An 8,203-nucleotide genomic window follows, 5' to 3' on the forward strand; every position below is an offset into this window, starting at 1 on the left:
ATTTGGGCTGTCATTTAGGTGAAAATTGAAAAAAAGGGTCAGATCCTTTAAAAAGTAATTGTCCCCTTTCTAATTGTCTCTACTTTTGCATATTTTTGATACTGAATGTTATTAGATCTTCAACCAAAACCTATTAGATAAAGGGAACTGGAGTGAACAAATAACACAATTACATACTTATTTCATTTATTTCATTTATTTCATAAACAAAGTGATGCAACACCCACTGCACCTGTGTGAAAAATGAATTGCCCCCTTACACTCAACTTGTTGTGCCACCTTTAACTGCAATGACTCCAACTCTGTTTTAGTGTTTAGAAATACAGTATATGCACTCTGTGTATCTAGTCCACCCCCATTCAAAGGCTAATAAGTATTTGTACAAATTCCCTTATAGTGATTTAAATGTAGTCATAGTTTATTTGGTCCCATATTCCTAGGACACTAGGAACTTGTTGGATGCATTTGTTTTGGTTGTGTTGTGGATTATGCTGTGACCAATAGAAATTAATAGTAAGTAATGTGTCATAAGGATTAGACCAAAACGCAGCGGGAATGTGTATACTCATCTTCTTTTTAATAGGCAGAAAGAAGGAAAACCAAAACAAAACACACGTATAAAAAAAAAAAAAATATGACGATAACAGTCTTGTCAGGCACACAGCTAAACAAGAAACAACTACCCACAAAATCCCATAGAAAACACCCCTCTTAAATAGGACCTTGAATTAGAAGCAACTAGGAGCAGCTGCTTCCAATTGAAGGTCAACCCAATAAACACCACATAGAAATAGACATACTAGAACATAACCCAACAAACCCCGAAACACTCTAAACACACACCCCTGCCACGTCCTGACCAAACTACAATAACAAATAACCCCTTTACTGGTCAGGACGTGACATAATGTATTGGATAATCATGAATGATGAGTGAATAATGATGAGTGAGAACGTTACAGAGGAACAAAGATCATACCCCCCCAAAAATGCTAATGGTAATGGTGAAAGGTTAGCATTTTTTTTGGGGGGGGGGGGGGGGGGCGCTATGATCTTTGTTCCTCTGTAACTTTCTCACTCAGCATTATTCACGATTCATGTTTATCCATATGCATCCATATGAAAGTTGCTACACATAGGATTTGCTACACATTTGAATTTTTGCATTGTAATTTCAGAAAATGTCCATAAAATACCGGATCTGGCGCTAATAGTGGAATGACAGTGTTTCACAGTACAGGTTTCATTCACATTTTTGACAGATGGAATTTTAGGACTTTTCCATGACTTCTAACAATATTTCCATGACCAACAATTAACGAAGCCTCTATGTACGTTTAACGAAGTGTAATGTGGTATCGACACTGGGCGGCTGCTCTCTGATCCCATGGGCCATCTCCTGTGGTTGTGCAAGGCTCTTAACCCCCCGCAAAGTACAACACCTGTTAGGCAACTCTATAAAACACCTGTGGTCAACCCTTAATCTGGAGAGCTAATTGGGTGTGAAGGCTTTTGATCAAGCCCGGCTCAAACACATCAGAGCGATTTTTATCAAGGTCCACTTGAGCAGCTCATTTCTAAAATGTGGTTTGTTTAAAGGGGGACTGGAATAAAAGCCTGCACACCCATTAGCTCTCCTGGAGGATGGTTGGCCACCCTTGATGTTCAACATTGCAACATTACAACCAAATACATTTCATGACTTTTGAAATAACTTACTAGTTGAATACACCAAGTGTACAAAACATTAAGGACACCTGCTCCTTGACAAAGACTGACCAGGTGAATCCTGGTGAAAGCTATGATCCCTTGTTGATGTCACTTGTTAAATCCACTTCAAATCGGTGTAGATGAAGGGGAGGGGGCAAGTTAAAGAAGGATTTTTGAGCCTTGAGACATGGATTGTGTATGTGTGCCATTCAGAGGGTGAATGGGCAAGACAAAAGATTTAAGTGCCATTGCACGGGGTACAGTAGTAGGTGCCAGGCGCACCGTTTTGTGTCAGGAACTGCAACTCGAAGTGAATCGTTCGTTTCGTAAAAACAAGAATGAATCAACTTTGTATGTATCGTTTAAATGAATCAACTTTGTATGGTCTTATTCGCGAGTGTCGGTGATACGTTTTTTGGGACATGACAAAAACATCAATACATATTAATAATAGCTAAACATTTAACTAGAGGTTACAATATATGTTTAGAATTTTTATTTCACCTTTACTTAGCCAGGTAGGCTATTTGAGAACAAGTTCTCATTTGCAACTCCAACCTGGCCAAGATAAAGCGTAGCAATTTGACACATACAACAACACAGAGTTACACATTGAATAAACAAAACATACAGTCAATAATACAGTAGAACAAAAGAAAACAAAAAGTCTATATACAGTGAGTGCAAATTCGGTAAGTTAAGGCAATAAATAGGCCATGGTGGCGAAGTAATTACAATATAGCAATTAAACACTGGAATGGTAGATGTGCAGAAGATGAATCTGCAAGTAGAGATACTGGGGTGCAAAGGAGCAAGATAAATAAATACAGTATGGGGATGAGGTAGGTAGATAGATGGGCTATTTACAGATGGGCTATGTACAGGTGCAGTGATCTGTGAGCTGCTCTGACAGCTGGTGCTTAAAGTTAGTGAGGGAGATATGAGTCTCCAGCTTTAGAGATTTTTGCAGTTCGTTCCAGTCATTGACAGCAGAGAACTGGAAGGAAAGGCGGCCAAAGGAGAAATTGGCTTTGGGGGTGACCAATTAGATATACCTGCTGGAGCGCGTGCTACGAGTGGGTGCTGCTATGGTGACCAGTGAGCTGAGATAAGGCGGGGCTTTAACTAGCAGAGACTTGTAGATGACCTGTAGCCAGTGGGTTTGGCGACGAGTATGAAGCGAGGGCCAACCAACGAGAGCGTACAGGTCGCAATGGTGGGTAGTGTATGGGGCTTTGGTGACAAAACGGATGGCACTGTGATAGACTGCATCCAGTTTGTTAAGTAGAGTGTTGGACGCTATTTTATAGATGACATCACCGAAGTCGAGGATCGGTAGGATGGTCAATTTTACATGGGTGTGTTTGGCAGCATGAGTGAAGGATGCTTTGTTGCGATATAGGAAGCCAATTTTAGATTTAATTTTGGATTGGAGATGCTTAATGTGAGTCTGGAAGGAGAGTTTACAGTCTAACCAGACACCCAGGTATTTGTAGTTGTCCACGTATTCTAAGTCAGAGCCGTCCAGAGTAGTGATGCTGGACGGGCGAGCAGGTGGGGGCAGTGATCGATTGAATAGCATGCATTTAGTTTTACCTGCGTTTAAGAGCAGTTGGAGGCCACGAAAGGAGGGTTGTATGGCATTGACGCTCGTCTGGAGGTTAGTCAACACAGTGTCCAAAGAGGGGCCAGAAGTATACAGAATGGCTACCTAGTTATTAGTCTGTTCTCTATCATATTTTGTAGGGTATATAGGCCAACCTGCTGCTGCAATATCCGACTGTCTCCTTGACTAACGGCCCACTCGTGTACTCGCAAACACAGACAGGCTAAAGCGTCATTCCGATCCTGGCTGATATGTAGATTTTTATTCGATTGATAAAATATTTAAAAACTGTGCCAAAATGAAGTACATTAAAATAAATAAAATAAATCCCCATTACTTTTCCAAAACTATTTGGGATTTGATTAATTCCCCAAACTTTTCCAGGTCTTAAAAACACCAATTTAAAATTCCATGACTTTTCCATGATTTTCATGACCATACGAACCCTGACATTATTACCATAGATAGAACAATGAGACAGATATTTCACTATAGATGTATAAATGTGAAGCATCCGGTTGGCGTTTCCACTACCAAATATGGTAGTGAGAGGAAGCCCACTGGTTGGCAGTGGGAAAATATGGAAAGTGATGGATTTTGGCCGACATTCTGCAAATATTCTCATCAATTAAACATTTGATCTCAGTATAGTTTTCTATTCCGAAAACTAAAATCTATTATGAAAAGAACGGACTAAGTTAATAAGACTTTACTCTTGGCAAAAGTTTTTTTTAAATGGCGCTGTTTAGGAGTGCAAAGGCGAATTGAGTTACTGCACACGCGCACTTCACAGAGTAGGCGTTCCCTAACGGAAATTTGCAGATGTAACTAGAACCCACCAATAGTATATCGCTAGCGCGGGCTTGTTCTGCCCACCTACTTGCCTGTTCTGCTCACAATGACTAATTTGTTCCCATTGAAAACGACAAGCTGTGGTCTATCTTGGTGTGTTGTTGATGGGCTGTGATATTCGCCTACTGATTTCTCCCGCCAGAGCGGCATCTGTTAAACGAGAGAAAGCTCTTCTGACTTTGTGGCTCTGTAATTTCCTGGTTGCTACCACCATCTTCAAACAGCGGTTTTTGTTCACCAGATTTAAATATCTATAAAAACGATGTATTCGTTTTATTTAAAATATATCTACACAAATGTAGATGGTACAATGATTCGTTACATTATGCAGTGCTTGTTTTCTTACACAAACTGAAATTGAGCGAACAGTGTAGATTTTTAGCAACCAGGAATTCAGCGATTTCCACTAGATAACGCAGCCACAAACTCAGAACAGATTTCCCAGATGCCGCTGAGACAGGATAAATCAATAGGCGAATATCAAAGCCAATCACAACACTGGCAGGTAAGTAATACTGTGAAACAATATCATTCCACTGCTAACGACAGATATATTATGGACATTTTATGAAATTACAATGCAAATTTGTTTTATGTAGAAGTGTAGAAAATATTATATTATTACAATAAAAGTGACACCAAAATGACAATACATTATTCATAATTCAGTTCCTATTGGGCAAAACATAATCTGAAACACAGCCAAAACAAACTGCAAATATATCCAACAAGTTTGTTTAGCCACAAGCTTAATGTAGTCATTGTGTGCTAGGAATACAGGACCAAATGCTAAACTTTTGACAACTTGAATATACTAATTTGTCCAAATTCTTATAGAAAAAAAATACTTATAGAAACTTCAAATGGGGCGGGCTAGATACATCAAGTGCTTTCATTTTTAAATGGTAAAACAGATATGTATGAAACAGATATGTATGAAAATACCCTCAAATAAAAGGTGACATTCTGTACTATCCCCACATATGAAACATTTGATCTCAAATCCAAAATGTGTATAGAGCCAAATTCCAAAAAATTGCCTATACTGTCCAAATAAATATGTAGTGGAGTGTACATACATATTATGTATGCAGGATCTTTGATAGATTGTTGATTGTAGATGTGAAAAAAGTACATAAATAGACATGGAGAAAACAGAAGGCTGTCCAGGAATATACCAATGTTGATGGCTGCTTGAAGGCATTCCATGTAAAACAATGATTTCTTCAGACACTTTTCTAACATAACAGACAAATAATGGTTTTGAACAATGCAAGAGTTAGACTAAAGATAAGTAGAATAGTGGAATAAAAAAGTGTGAAATACATATCCAATGAGTTGTAGTTATACAACATTTTGCCCCACAATATATTAAGGCGAATATAAATCGAATTACAATCTAATTTGATCAAATCTGGAGTTTTGTGCAAATATCATGTGGGAAAACAATTGTGGAAAATAATACTTTGGATGAGGCACAGTATCAATGACATGGCAGTAAAAGTCCAGAGGATTGTGGAAGAGATTCTCTCCTGGCTGGCTTTGGCTCGCCAGTTGCCACCCTACACCACAGACCATTGGCACAGCACATGTTCCAATTCAACAAATGCTGAAAACAAACTTACAAAGAACACCCTTGTCAACAATGTTCCTTGTTAAATCTACAACAGCAGAAATACAAAATAGGTAAGAACACTTAGATTAACCTCACCCAGTGCTCCTCAATTCCGGAAGGTCACAAATGTCGGGCATGGACCCGAGGTCTTTATACTTAGCCACAATGCCTTCAGCACCCATTTAAGGAAGTGCAGTGATGATAAGGCCTCTAGAAACAACACATCTCTGCATTAGTTCCCTATATGGAGTCAATGCATGCACACATCACTGACAGAGAGAAACAGAAACTAAGGAAGAAAGAGAGGATGGTGAGTGAGATAACCACGGGAAATGAATCGTTTTTATCAGGAAATTGCTTAACTACAGTGCATTTTGGCACTTAGTCATTTCTGAGTATGTTTTAGCAGAGGTTGAAGCAGATGAAACTGGCATAACAGTCATGACACAGGGACCCTGATGAGGCCTCCACAGGCGAGAGTGTGCATTGTAGACAGCTAACGCTGGTTGACTTGGACAAACAAGACAAACTGGCACAAACAGACAGAAAACACAGGTATAAATACCCAGGGGATAAGTGGGGAAGATGGGCAACACCTGGAGGGGGGTGGAGATAAGCACAGGTGAAACAGATCAGGGCGTGACACATACGCACAAAAAGCCTATTTGTCTCAAATTTTGTGCACAAATTTGTTTATATCCCTGTTAGTGAGCATTTCTCCTTTGCCAAGATAATCCATCCACATGACAGGTGTGGCATATAAAGAAAATGTGCAGTTGTCTCACACAACGCCACAGCTGTCTCAAGTTGAGGGCTCGTGCAATTGGCATGGTGACTGCAGAAATGTCCACCAGAGATATTGCCAGAGATTTTAATGTTAACATAAGCCTCCTCCAAAGTTGTTTTAGAGAATATGGCAGTACGTCCAACTGGCCTCGCAACAGTAGACGATGTGTAACAATGCCAGCCCAGGTCATCCACATCCAGCTTCTTTACCTGCAGGATCGTCTGAGACCAGCCACCCGGACAACTGAAGAACTTCTGCACAAATTGGCAGAAACCGTCTCAGGGAAGCTCATCTGCATACTCGTCGTCCTCACCAGGGTCTTGATCTAACTGCAGTTCGGCGTCCTAACCAACTTTAGTGGGCAAATGCTCGCCTTCGATGTCCACTGGCACACTGGAGAAGTGTGCTCTTCATGGATGAATCCTGTTTTCAAATGTACTGGGCAGATTGCGTGTATGGCATTGTGTTGGTGAGCGGTTTGCTGATGTCAATGTCGTGAACAGAGTGCCCCGTGTTGGCAGTGGGGTTATGGAATGGGCAGGCATAAGCTACAGTCAACAAACATAATTGCATTTTATCGATGGCAATTTGAATGCACAGAGATACCGTGACAAGAGCCCCAGGCCCATTGTCGTGCCGTTCATCTGCCGCCATCACCTCATTTCAGCATGATAATGCACAGCCCCATGTCGCAAGGAACTATACACAATTCCTGGAAGCTGAAAATGTCCCAGTTCTTCCATGGCCTGCATACTCACCAGACATGTTACCCATTTAGCATGTTTGGGATGCTCTGGATCGAGGTGTGTTACAGCATGTTCCAGTTCCAGACAATATCCAGCAACTTTCCACAGCCATTGAAGAGGAGTGGGACAACATTCCACAGGCCACAATCAACAGCCTGATCAACTCTATGAAAAGGAGATGTTTTGCTGCATGAGGCAAATGTAGGTCACACCAGATACTGACGGGTTTTCTGATCCACGCCCCTACTTATCTGTGACCAATAGATGCATATCTGTATTCCCAGTCATGTGAAATCAATAGATTAGGGCCTAATGAATTTAATTGACTGATTTCCGTAGATGAACTGTAATTGAATAAAATCTTTGAAATTGTTGCATGTTGCATTTATATTTTTGTTCAGTGTAGTTGGCCCCTTCGACAACAGCCTCAAGGCTATAAATTACTGCCTACCTAAAGCAGATACATTAGACTGTGACTTTACTGTGTAATCACTGTTACGGTCTATACAGTATATATATTCCATTAGTATAAAAGCTACCGTATGCTTCAATTCCCAGTCATGTGTGCCAGGAAGCTCCCTTTGCTACTTGAGACCTGTCTTGTTCAGACAACTGAGGATGGATCACTGAATGAAACATGAAGTCCATGCAATTCATGAAGTTTCCTACAAAACAATTTCCTTTGGCCCATTTTAGACAAACATATACACACCACATTCCCTTCAGTGTGGGTCAGTTACCTCTTCCTCTGTGACCTGTTGCTAGTGTAACAATTCCCCTCCCCTGGCTTAAAGCACTGGAAAGAGGGCAGCCATGATTGATCCCTGAACAGGGGGCAGCCCCACTGAGCTATACATGAACTGGTGACATCGTCCAAGATGGTCAAC

General features: G+C 40.6%; 1 long non-coding RNA gene across 1 annotated transcript; it reads left to right on the forward strand.

Moving 5' to 3' along the window:
- The first annotated feature begins 4,375 nt into the window (after positions 1-4,375).
- LOC145860325 (uncharacterized) lies at positions 4,376-7,690 on the forward strand. Its single transcript, XR_014380304.1, has 2 exons — positions 4,376-4,673; positions 6,786-7,690. It is a non-coding gene; the product is annotated as an uncharacterized LOC145860325 (long non-coding RNA).
- Positions 7,691-8,203: the final 513 nt, after the last annotated feature.

The sequence above is a fragment of the Salmo salar genome, chromosome 14 (assembly GCF_965601325.2).
Source record: "Salmo salar chromosome 14, fSalSal1, whole genome shotgun sequence".
Taxonomy (NCBI): Eukaryota; Metazoa; Chordata; class Actinopteri; order Salmoniformes; family Salmonidae; genus Salmo; species Salmo salar.